The sequence below is a fragment of the Lepidochelys kempii genome, chromosome 15 (assembly GCF_965140265.1).
Source record: "Lepidochelys kempii isolate rLepKem1 chromosome 15, rLepKem1.hap2, whole genome shotgun sequence".
NCBI lineage: Eukaryota > Metazoa > Chordata > Testudines > Cheloniidae > Lepidochelys > Lepidochelys kempii.
In genome coordinates, this window is record NC_133270.1 from 9,705,444 (window position 1) to 9,718,775 (window position 13,332).

Consider the following 13,332-nt stretch of genomic DNA (forward strand, 5'->3'; position numbering starts at 1 on the left):
CTTTGTTTGGTGATGTTATCTCTACCCCCTGAGCCCTCTAAAGGACTGCCAGTCTCACTCTGTCTAGTGGTGACTTCACTCAGACACCCTGGGTAGCAATTCAGGCCCTGATCTTTGACATTGCAGCACCTCCAAATATTTTCTGCAATACGATTCTTTTGGGGCACGGGGAGTTTTTTGAAGAAAATGAAAAAAAAAAACCACATTTTTTCCCTTTAAAATGTTCTGATTTATTTTTAACTGAAACCAAATCAACGTTTTAAATTTCATTTTGGGTTTGGACAATAGATTTTTTTTTCATGTTTGTTTTTTCAGTATTTCTACCCCCTTCCCTCTCCTCTCTCTCCCTGGTCCCACTGGATACAGTTCTCATTTCCCTTCATCAAAAAAACAGAATATCCCATGAAAACTTTCCCATGAAAAGCCATTTAGTTCCCATTTTAAGTTTTTATTGTGCGCAGAAATGGCTTGCTTTTTCTGACTAGCTGAGCCTGGCGCGTGGTTCAGGACCAGAGGGGGTGGGGGAGGCAAAGTTGGGGTTCTGCCATTTTTTGCTCCCCTGATTGTGGGGGTGCCTTTGCCCCGGCACAACTTAGAGCAGTTCCATGGCTGCTCTAAATTGTGTCTGGCTGTCTCGGGGGGGTTCTCCAGAGGGAAGCAGCACTCTGACCCTGCTGCCTTCTCCCTGCCATGGTCCCTACGCCACAAGCTGTGAAGGAAGGGGTGGGGTAGCTAAGCCAGCATTGTCGCCCCACAGGAGCTGAGGATCGTGCCTTTAGATTCTAATACCACTATCCTCAGGCTCAGGATCTGGTTGAGAGGGTGCTGTAGTGATGCGTGTAGCTACATTTACTTATCACAAAATCGAGGTTACAGTGAGCATGAGCAAACTCCACTGTCGTTATGCGCACTCTACTTTGTAACAACAGGAGAGGGAATGAGACTATGCAGGTGTTGCATTTGCAGTGACTTTTACTGCCTGGGTTAAGGTTTCAGTTAAGAGTCAATATTTTAGTATGAAACTCATAAATTAATGAGAATTGACATCCCTGGGCCTCTACCTATGCGATTTCCTAGTGACAAGGCAACTGATGCTGGTTGCAGTGCCCTCATTTCCCGCTTCCGGAGGCTAGACTGTGTGCCCTTGTGCTTTGTAGCTTTCGTAGATTTCTACGGTCAGAAGGCGCCACTATGATCATCTAGTCCAAGGGTTCTCAAACTTCATTGTACCGCGACCCCCTTCTGACAACAAAAATTACTACACGCCCCCAAGAAGGGGGACTGAAGCCTGAGCCCACCTGAACCCCGCCGCCCTGGGTGAGGGAGCCAAAGCCTGAGCTCCACCGCCCTGGGCGTAACCCAAGCAAGGAGCCTGTAACCTTAGCCCAGCTGCCCAGGGCTGAAGCCCTCAGGCTTTGGCTTTGGCCCTGAGTGGTAGGGATCAGGTTTCAGCCCTGGGCCCCAGCAAGTCTAAGCCAGCCCTGGTGACCCCATTAAAATGGGGTCCCAACCCATATTGGGGTCCTGACCCACAGTTTGAGAACAGCTGATGTAGTCCGACTGTCTGTATAACACAGGCCAGAGAATGGCACCCAGAAATTCCTGCATCTGGATTTTACAGTGGAACGAAGGCATACTTTTTTAGAAAGACATCCAGCCTTGATCTCGGCCACCGCAGGCTGTGCTCTCTGCATAGCTCATGAACGAAGCAGGGACAGGCCAAATCACTACACACTACACTACACAATCACTACACAAATCACTACACTCCTCCAGTGGCAGGAAATGCGACAGATGATTCAGTAGGCAACATTCTCCATGAGTCAATACTGAACCTGTACCCCGGCATACAGTAGGGGCCCTGTGCTGCTGGGGAGTGCCCTCTTTTAGCACGAGACATGACCCTGAGCCCCTGATTAAAATCTTCCAGAATGCTTTTCACAAGTGTAGGGGTATTAACTGCAGTAATCTGGGCAAATTCCAGCATGGGCACTTGCAAATCTTTCTAGCTGAAATTCTCCCCATGATTTTTCCATTGGAGAAAACATTCTGCTCTCCTGGCCCTGAAATTTGATGGTGCAGAATAGCTGCTGCTTTCCAGAGTTGTTGCATTTCCGCACTGGGCGAGAGGAATCCTCGTCCGTACAGTAGGAGTTTTAGCATCTTTCAGGATGAGAGGTGCTACGAGAATGTAATGCATTTATTATGAAGATCTAATGTCACAGGGAGAGGAATCGCTTAAGGCAACTGATGCTGGTCCTATTTTTTATATTCCTGGGCTGCTTTGAAAAATGTAATTTGGATCATGCCAAGTGGAGGGGGGGAAACGCTGCTTGTATCAGTCTGAAGATGCAAAGGGGGATTGGTCTCTATCCTAGAAAACAATGTGAGCATCTGTTTAGAGAAAAATATCTAGAAATGTTGCTAGATCAGAAAAAAAATAGCTCTCTGAAAATGACAGGCGAGCAGCAGCACTGTGGGTTTGCATATTAACCATGCTTCTCTCTGGCCTGGGCACCTTGGGGGCACGTTATGTAGATTGCTTGCCATGATGTATCTGAATAAACAGTCTCATTTAATGTGACTTGCCATGGGATCCATTTGGATTGGTGGCCATTTCACGGGCTTGGTAGGAACATTGAAGGCTGCTCTGCAGAACGCACCATATTTTACTTCAGTGAAGCATTTCCTTGCCTTCTGAGGAAAGGCTGCATCATTTGATATTGTTGTCTCCCAGGTTCTTTCTCAGGCAGACAGAGGTGCAGGAGCTCCAGGTGATGTACACGCTGTCTCATTCAGCCCCTATTCTTTATTTTCTTCCCTGTCACCATCAGTTTTCATTGTGAGGGCTCAAGATGGCAATACTGTAAATAAACCAACCAGCCCCACTGGCTTAGGGCAAAACTCCCCCCTACACAGAGGGCCAGCCTGAGGCCTAGGCGCCAAACGTGTACCAAGCTAGTGTGGAGGAGGTGGATAATTCAGTGAAGCTCACCATGCAGTGGAACAGTTGAAGGTGGCTTCCCGGCAACCAAAGAAGTGCCCATGTGGTGTATTACAGGTGAATTTCATCTTAGGTGCACATGCAGCCATTTTCTGAGATGGTGGGGAAAGTGAAGAAAGAGGCAGAATCTGCAGAAAGACACTTGACTAATAGGAATTGTAAGTTATTTCGCAGCATGCCATTGAACCTGCACACAGGCTGCTTTGGACAGGACTCCACAAAGCATGCACAGCCGAAATCTGCATGGTTCCCATTGGGCAAGAAGTGTAGCATGTGCTCCAACTCATGTACCTGCTAAGGGCCCAGAGAACCATGCGCAGGTCAGTGCTGTGAAGGTTTGCACTGCTACAAGGTGGAGATGGGCCAAGGGAATTGGAAAAGGAGGATCTGGATGGCTCAAAGGTTTGGAAATAAGGCTGGAGAGAGACCTTCCCTTTCAGGTTGCTTGTTTGAATCCATCCTAAGTTGGTAGTGACTGAAAACTGCTGCTTTCTTTTAGTTGTTTGGAGGCTTATGTTGGTTAGTCTCATTCTAGCTCCAAGGGACAGAGGTGTCCTCATCCCAAAAACTACTGATACTCATTACACCCTTGTTGGAAGACTTGACAGAGAAGGGAAAAGGTGGAATGGGTATAAAGACTGATCTACTCATCCTTCCTTCTCCCCAGCCCAGAGGGATGTCCCCTGTTCTGTGTAAAAGCGCAGTGATGGAGAAGGATGGGCCTGGTCCATGTGGTGTCTCTTCTGCGGTTAGAGAGAGCTAAGAACTTCAGTTTCTAGAGCTTTCAATCCAGTACCTCTTCCTAGGCACTCCAGTTACAGGCCATGTGAGTGCCAACATAGATACCAGCACTAACTACCAGGACATGTGGGATAAATCTCAAACAGAAATCCCTACTCCTTTACAAAAGTTTTTCTCCAACATAACAATCTCCTGTTGCCACTAAGAAGACGACCTATGACTGTTCCACTGCTCTGCAAGTTTTACTGAATCCTCTCTCTCTGTGCTCCATGCCACTGTTTTTTCTTTAAAGCTTATTAACTCTGCCCTGGGAAAGAGAGCTGCTTGATGAGATAAATAAAGTAACCCCAATGCTGCCATTACCATCAGCAAAAAGAATAACTAGGCATTGAAGAAAACAAGCAGGCAGCCAGATAAATCATTGGAAGTGACCAGCAGCTGTGCCCCCGATCCCAAAGATCTATAATGTGCATGAGAGATGCAGAATGTCACCTGGCATGCTAGGATGCAACATGATTTGTTGCATTTCACAGTGACTGAGCAGCTGACACCTTGGCCTAACCACTGGGGGCCTAATCCTCAATTGATGTAAATCAGTGTTGTGCCATTGCTGATTTGACACTACCTGAGCATCTGGCCCTTGTTTCTCACCGATGCCTGCCATGTTTTCTGTCCTGGAAACTTCCCCTTTTGCTTTGCGCTCTCCTCACTCAAACTCAAATGATTTCTAAGCTGGGGGGAGAAGTAGATACGCTGGAGGGTAGGGATAGGGTCCAGAGTGACCAATATGGAGGATTGGGCCAAAAGAAATCTGATGAGGTTCAACAAGGACAAGTGCAGAGTTCTGCACTTAGGATGAAAGAATTCCATGCACCGCTACAGGCTGGGGACCGACTGGCTAAGCAGCAGTTCTGCAGAAAAGGACTTGGGGATTGGACGAGAAGTTGGATATGAGTCAGCAGTGTGCCCTTGTTGCCAAGAAGGCCAATGGCATATTGGCCTGTATTAGTAGGAGCATTGCCCGCAGATCGAGGGAAGTGATTATTCCCCTCTATTTGGCACTGGTGAGGCCACACCTCGAGTATTGTGTCCAGTTTTGATCCGCCCGCTACAGAAGGGATGTGGACAAATTGGAGACAGTCCAGTGAAGGGCAAAGAAAATGATTAGGGGGCTGGGGCACATGACTTACGAGGAGAGGCTGAGGGAACTGGGCTTATTTAATCTACAGAAGAGAAGAGTGAGGGGGGATTTGATAGCAGCCTTCAACTACCTGAAGGGGGGTTCCAAAGAGGATGGAGCTCAGCTGTTCTCAGTGGTGGCAGATGACAGAACAAGAAGCAATGGTCTCAGGTTGCAGTGGGGGAGGTCTAGGTTGGATATTAGGAAATACTATTTCACTGGGAGGGTGGTGAAGCACTGGGGAAGGTGATGAAGCACTGAAATCCTTAGAGGTTTTTAAGGCCCCCTTGACGAAGCCTTGGCTTGGATGATTTAGTTGGTGTTGGTCCTGCTTTGAGCAGGGGTTTGGACTAGATGACCTCCTGATGACCAACCCTAATATTCTATGATTCTGTGATTTTATTCCATGAGTAAAAAGCCTCCAGTGAGAGGAATTCATCCCCAGGTGCTCAGCAGGGCAGTTGCCTCTGTTAAATCTCCATCCCTGGGAAAAGTCTCCCGCTGTTCTAGTTTCATGAAGGTTTAGACAGGATCCCTGTGGCCATCTGGTGGGCTGGATTTTAGACAGATTCAGGAACCGAGATCTGTAGTGGTTCCTCCTCCTCAGATCCAGTATCCATGTGGCATTTGTCGGGGTGTATCTAATTAGGCTGAATGGTAATGCATGTTGTAGCTTGTTCTCATTGCAGGCAGAGAAGCAGTAAAGTCCACTGCACTCAGCAAGATATGAACAATGGAGCAGCTTGGGCCACCTTTCCCTCCCTCCTTCCTAACCCAGAACTGTGCAGTGAAGGATTCTGCCGCCACCCCGCAACACTCCGGGAAACTGGCCCCAGATACTGTTAGCCCCCTACCATGTGGCCTTGGAGAAAGCTGCAGAGTGGTACCAGCCAGAGACTCCAGCAGCCAAAGCAGGGACCTTGGGACATTCAGAGAATGCTCTGCAGTTTAGACTGGACCTTCTCTGCCCTGTGTTGATTGGCTGTTTGCACCAACCCTTTCTCCCCCACTTCCCTCCCAGTCTCTTTCCTGCAGCTTCACTGCACCCCATCTCCCCATTTCCCTTCAGTGTCCCCTCTCCCTTCCCTTGTGGTTCCATTTAGCTGATCCCCTCCAAACTGAACCCACTCCAAAATACAAAGCATGGCTCTACCATGCCATCTGCCACTAGCCCATTTTTCACTCTGCGGCTGCTCCCCTTCCCCCACCCTGCATCTGTTTAGTCTATGTAGATTGTCAGCTCTTTGGGTCAGGACCCATATACTGGTCTGCATAGCACCTAGCACAGTGGGGTTTCATTCTAGGCACTGCCTTAGGTGCTGCCATCATAAACATGAGTAATACTAGTAGTTAACATCTGAGTCTGGGCATGGGGCTTCAGGGGAAACCAGGCCCCAGAGCAGTCTGTGCCACTCAGGGGAGCTGAGAGAGGAACATGTAGAGCCTGATTCACTCCAGACATCTGAGCTGAGGACAGCTGCTAGGGAAGCAGGTTGCCAGAGGGAGCCACTTATCTTTTCCCCAGGAAGCTCATGGAATCTGCATGGGATTTAGGCCCCACACTGTGATCTCTCGCCTGTGTATATTCTGCTGCTAGTCCGGTGGCCAGCCCCCAGAGATACTGTGCAGGGCAGTGGAGTCTGGTGCTCTTTGGTACAACTAATACATGAGGCCTCTCAGAGAGGGAGGAGGGTGTCTCTTTGTTTCCTATTGCAGAGGTGCCCCTAGTGCCTGGTGGTAGGGGCCTAGAACCCAGGCCTGGCAACAGGAAGGCTTCAGTTGCAGAAGGAAAATCTTTCCAACACTTCTGAGCAAGTTCAGGGGAGCACAAATTTGCAGCCTCCAGTAGTGATTGCTACTAATACAGTTACAATACACTGGCATCTGTTAGCCTGTAACACATCCCATGATATACATATATACCCCATGTCTGCGCAGGGTTAATAGAGCCAGAATTTCCCGGGAAAGCTCGCTTGTGGGAGCAAAGGGATGTTTTTCCTTCACTGTTTGAAATAGTACTGATACAAAATGGACAGATCAGAGCGAGGGAGACAGACTTTCAATACGCTGGAGCCTGTTGCAGTGCTTTGAAGAGCCGTTCCCTCTCGGGGCTTCCCATGGTTTCAGCCACATTATCCTGTTCTGGTGGTGCCGCCCTGCCATGAACGACCCGCTCTCCTGAAATTTTATGCTGGCACAATTGATCTGAACTATGCAGTCTGTGTGACTGCTGAAAGTGGCGCCTCATTTGCTCAGCTTGTCTTTGCTGTATGGTACAATGGATGAAAACTCAGAATCTAGCAGGACCCTTCAAACAGGCATCTGCAAGAGAAACGAACCCTCTTCCCTGTTCCCGATGGCAGGGTGCTATAGCAGAGAGGTGTAACGGCTAGTGAACCTCAGCCTCCCACTTGTACTCCTGAGAGACGTGCAAAGTAGCCTGTGTCCTGTGGATGGTGCAAGAAGTGTGACTGGATGCCATCTGCAGAAACCCCACTTGGCAAGAGCAAGGATGAGTTTGAGAGGAGGTAACACCCTCAACAGCTGCCCAGTTGGTGTCTCTTACAACAGAGGAATCTTTGTCTCTGCAGTTTGGGCGGGATGGAAGAGACACAACGAGAAGTGAGTACTTCTTGTAGTGTTTAATGAGCACTTAGGAGTGTCAGGAAAGAAGGTCCGGATATATTCGTCAGGGCTTGCCTATGTGGAGAGTTATTCTTGGTTAGCTCCCTGTGTGGAAGCATTTATTCTGGAATAAAAGTGACATATTCTGAATTAGCTTAATCCACTTCCAAAGTAAGAGCATCTACACAGGGAATTAATCAGGAATATCTATTTGGCTTTAAATTGACACCATATCTTAATCCAAATTAATTTTCCTGTCTAGACAAGCAATCACAATCACTCAGCTCATTCTGTGTCTGCTCAAGTTTCTGGGAACAGCTAATCACAATGGACAAGGTCAGAGGTTCACCAAAGGCATTAGCTTAGGTGTGGTCTACACTTAGAAGTGAGGTCAACGTCGCTACGGTGCTCAGGGGTGTGAACAATCTGCACCTGAGTGCCGTAGCTATGCCAGCTAAACCACCGGAGCAGATGCTGCTAGGTCAATGGTAGAATTCTTCTGTTGTCCTAGCTACCAGCGCTTGGGGAGGTGGTTTTCCTACAGCGATGGAAAAACCCCTTCTGTTGCTGTAGGATGAATCTACCCTATGGCATTACATTGGCATAGCGACATCTGTGTCGCTATGTGGCTATGGCTCCCATAGTGTAGGCAAGTCCCTAATCACTTCCAGACTAGTGATCTCATACTTCACTTACACTTCTGTTTGGCTCTTAATGGGAAGAGCTGAGGAGTTCTGACCATGAGATCTGTGAGGACATGCCATTTCCTTGGTAACTGAGAGCATAACCAGAGTCAAAATGCTTTGCAGGAAGGGAGGGAAGGAGACCCATCCTGCCACAATCATTTTCCAGATTCAGGCTGTAGCTGGTTGCCTCTGGATTTCAAAGGCCACCTGCCAGAAGGCTCCTATGAAAAGGGTGAACCCAAAGTGGAGAGGATTTTGGGGTCCAGTTAGCCAAAGGGACAGCAGCCCAGACACCCATTGTTTTTTGCACACTTGCTGACACGTGTGTGGTGTGATGGAAAATATAGGTGGAACACAACTACAATGTGGTTGGTAGCATCATCCATGGAGACAGTCTGTAAACGTCTTTGAGGGAGAGCAGATGAGCTGGGTCAGCAAAGGGGAGCGGATATGTTGTCATTCGAGATTTGAAATAAGCTGGTGAGTCTCTGAAGTGGGAAGGCTGTTCTAGATGGCAGGGGTAGTAGTGACCAGACTCAGTGACATGACAGGCAAGTGGTGCTTGCTAGGAAAATGCAGGGAGGAAAGAGAGAGTACATCAAGGAAAAATTTGAATTGCTGTACCTGGACCTGGTTGGTAAATGGCCACAGATGTCATGATGGAGAGTGCCTAATAAAGGGAGAATGGCACAGAGGTGATCCTAGATTTCTCTGTATGGGAATTAGCAAAGGGGCACTTTCAGATGGCTGGGAGTGTTCTCTCCAGTTCAAAAAGAGAAGAGAGATCTGAGCCTGAGAATAAATGGCCCAGAAGGCTCCAGCTTCCCCATCTCTCTCTGTCTAGGTGGTTCGACTGAATGCATATTTTGTTTTAATTGCATCTGCTCTTGTTTCTTGTCATTCTGGGATGCCAGTGGAGACCCCTTGCAGTGGCTCCTTCGTTGGAGAAATGTGGTTGTAATTAAAATGGGAAGTGTAGAGTTCCATGTCGTACTGATTCCTTGTCGTTGGTGCTGGGGTTATGCTCGGGGCACAATCCACGTGTTCTCTCTGAGCAATCTGACAAACAGGGAGCACTGGTGGCCAGTTTGTGCTGCTTATTGATTACAGCATCTTCAAAGAGAGCAATGCAGGGAGGGCTCACTGGTTACTCTGAAGGCTGAGTGGATACTGCAAAAATATTTCCAGTGGTTATCTGTTTCAATATGGCTAGGAATTGGCTTCCAGTGTGTTCACTGTCTCTTGGGTTGACTTTCTGCAAACATTCTAGTGTCTCAGTTTGCTCGCAAGAATGTTCACTGAGTAAATGAATATGCACAGAAAGTCAATTTTGAATTCATGATCATGAATATTTGCACCAGGAACCTGCTTTTAAGAGTCCCACTCATGCAGTCACATAATAAAGTACATGACCAATTAAGTTACACACTAAGGGTTATTCAGTTATTCATGACTGTCAAGGTTCCTTCCCCACTCTGAACTCTAGGGTACAGATGTGGGGATCCGCATGAAAACCTCCTAAGCTTACTTTTATTAGCTTAGGTTAAAACTTCCCCAAGGTACAAACTATTTTACCTTTTGCCCTTGGACTTTCGCTGCCACCACCAAACGTCTAACCGGTATTATTTTATTAGGAAAGAGCCCGCTTGGAAACGTCTTTCCCCCCAAAATCCTCACCAAAACCTTGCACCCCCCTTCCTGGGGAAGGTTTGATAAAAATCCTCACGAATTTGCATAGGTGACCACAGACCCAAACCCTTGGATCTTAAGAACAATGAAAAAGCATTCAGTTTCTTAAAAGAAGAATTTAATAGAAGAAAAAGTAAAACAAAAAGAATCACCTCTGTAAAATCAGGGTGGTAAATACCTTACAGGGTAATTAGATTCAAAACATAGAGAATCCCTCTAGGCAAAACCTTAAGTTACAAAAAGACACAAAAACAGGAATATCCATTCCATTCAGCACAGCTTATTTTCTCAGCCATTTAAACAAACAGAATCTAACGCCCATCTAGCTAGATTACTTACTAAGTTCTAAGACTCCATTCCTGTTCTGTCCCCGGCAAAAGCATCACACAGACAGACCCAGACCCTTTGTTTCTCCCCCCCTCCAGCTTTGAAAGTATCTTGTCTCCTCATTGGTCATTGTGGTCAGGTGCCAGCGAGGTTATCCTAGCTCCTTAACCCTTTACAGGTGAAAGGGTTTTTCCTCTGGCCAGGAGGGATTTTAAAGGTGTTTACCCTTCCCTTTATATTTATGACAATGACAAACAAACTTGCGATTTGCAAACTGAGCAAAATTTGTCACACAAAGATATTCATGGAGAGAATGACTTGCCCAGCTGTGGTCAGTGCCTCTCAGCTCTGGAGATGTGGTTTTGAATCTGAATTAGCTCACATGTGAAATGAGCTTCCTGGCTGCTTCTTAGGGGATGATAAATTCCTCACCACTGTATCTCTTTGGAAGCAGCCTGCAAAGGCCGTGGTGGAATTGTACCAGCAGGGTAAATCAGGCTGGAGGTGTATTGGTAGAACTGCATGTGGGACATAAGACTAGACTACAGGGGGCTGTAGACTAGGAGTGAGGCTCATTGGAAGAAATGTATGGGAGTTCTGCGATGGATTGAAGTGTCTGTCTCATCCAGCTGGTGGGAAATCCCTCCCAGGTTTTAACTAAAGCTGATCAGCAGCTAGATGCTGCACAGTAGCATCCTGAAAAGTTCAGTGTTCATGGCAAGAAACTTCTCTGCAGGATACAGTGAAATTTTTAGGGATCTCTGCAAGATCTAACAACTTCCTCCCTGCAGAGGATTTTGCTTCTGAATCCTTCCAGTATAGCCCTCCATCTGCTGCTTGTCCTGAAAATACAGCCCCTGGGAAGATTCCCTTAAACTCTTCCCCACTGTCCTGTAATGATAAATAACCTCTGCAGTTTAATACTAGACCAAGATTTCCTGTCCTGGAGGGACTTAAAAATTAAGAGCCAAGTTTTGCTGTGTTACCCTGATGCAGATCCAGAAAGCCCCTGAAATGAACAGCCCTCACTGGAGCCAACGGGGCAGGTTGTGTAACACCCGTGTATCTCTAGAGCTGTCTGTCTCCAGGCAGTGCAGTCGCGCTACTGTAACTGAGGGCAGAATTTGGCCAGAGGGTTGAATGCAGCCACCTAACTTGCACCAGCAGGCACTTGTGCACCCCCCACATCGGCCGTTGGGCACATACAAATGGGTGCTTTCCACTGGCCACTCCCTAACTGTGAGCGTGCCTGGTGTGCAGGCGTGACGTCAGGAGGTGACTGCATTCAAACAGACCTTTCCGCCTTGGCAATGTGGCTCCTTGGCCAGCGGCTGAACTGCCTGTGGGGGTCATTCAGAAACCTCTTTTGCTCCACACCCCTATTATTCTAAACCAACCATGGTGTTTGCAGCCTTTAAACAGTGCATCTCTTTCTAAAATATGCCAGTGTCCCTGGGTTTCTGCTGACTATCCAAACCACCTGGGCTGGATTCAGTGCTGCTCCTCCCAAGGCAAGCAGCCTGGAGGCTGCAAAGGGAGAGCAAAACTGGCTTTCTCCCACTTCTGTGCTGCCCAGAGTGTGGGCTGCTGTTGGGGGCATTCACTGGAAACCAGAGCAGCCCCAAGGGCTGTGTAATTTACAGCAGCCTCCCCAAGGCTGCCTTTGGGTTCCCTTGCAGCCTGGAATCTCCATAGCTCCAGGCTCCAGAGCTAGTCCTCCAGCACACACTCTACACCAGGGGTTGTGAGGGGGCAGCATGGGGCTGCTTACATGAGCCCTCTCCTGTTCCTGCACTGGGACACTAATCTGCCCCTGCTTCTTGTGGCACATAGGGGCCAGAGCAGGGCCCTAATCAGCATTTATAAAGTCATCAGAACATCCTCATTCTCCCACTCATGTAGCTCCTAGTCCTGTGTTTCGCAGCTGCCTCTTATTTCCCCCTCTCGGTATTTATGTCTGCACTTCAACAGCTGCATGCTGTAAATTCTCTAACGTAGCCAAACTAGCACGCATGGGCCTGGCAAGGTTTTTGCCAAGGGGCTGGGAAGCACTGGAGATGGAATGCATCCTGCAACTGTGCTGAGCGGCAGACAGATTGTGAACAGCAAACTCCCCCTTTCCCAAAGCCTCATTAAAATGAAAAATACCATCCATGCCCAGGGGCTGGGCGGGGAGGAAGAGGAATACTAACATGGCTGGAATCTGCTACCTGGGTCCTATTTGCTTGGAATCAGGTAGCTAAATTATTTTCTTCTCAAATGTAATAAATAGGTGATTTAATCACACTCAGCCAGACAGCACTGATGAAATCTTGATGGCCTGAGAAAAATGTACTTTCAGTTTTCCAAACTTCACTGCAGCTTATTCATTCTCATGGTTTTCCTCCCAGCATCTGTTGGGGGAGGTGTTATTTTTTACAAAGTGTATCTGTTTCCGGTAAAATGACACCCCCCTTCACGCAATCCTCCCTGGGTAACTCTGGCCTCCTTTCCACTCCACCCAGGCATGTCAAATTAAGGCACTTTGCAAAGAACAGTGGAGGGAACTTGCCATGATGTGTGTGAGGGTTATTTACAAGCATGGGCTCCCATCCTGCATGGGCAGGCCCCTTCCTCTCCCAAAGCCACACTGACTTACTGTGGCTGCAACGGCAGAGAGCTCATTGCAGGATCAAGCTGTAGTTTGCTGTCAAAGCCTTCCATGTATTTCTGTAAGTGGCAATCTTTCTTGGATGTAGAACCAGTCAAATTATTCACCACCGCTAAATTGCCTGATGAATTTAGCTTCTTCTTTGTTTGTGACTTTATCCTCAAATGACTATGGTATCCTAACACAAGCACTAATCCCTGAGGGAGAATCCATGCTGCCTTGCTTTCTGCTGACTCGCTCTCAAATGTGCAGGTCCAGCATCAGGAGTAGTTTACACGCGGGTGGCTCTGGTTTACCCCAAATTTGCAGGTACACCTTCAGGAACAGGATCTGATGGAGGGCTGAGAGGTGGGCTGTGGACTTGCTGTTCAGTCCGAGCCTTGCCACAACACATCGCTTATGCTCCATTTGTACACTCCTGGCATGGTGG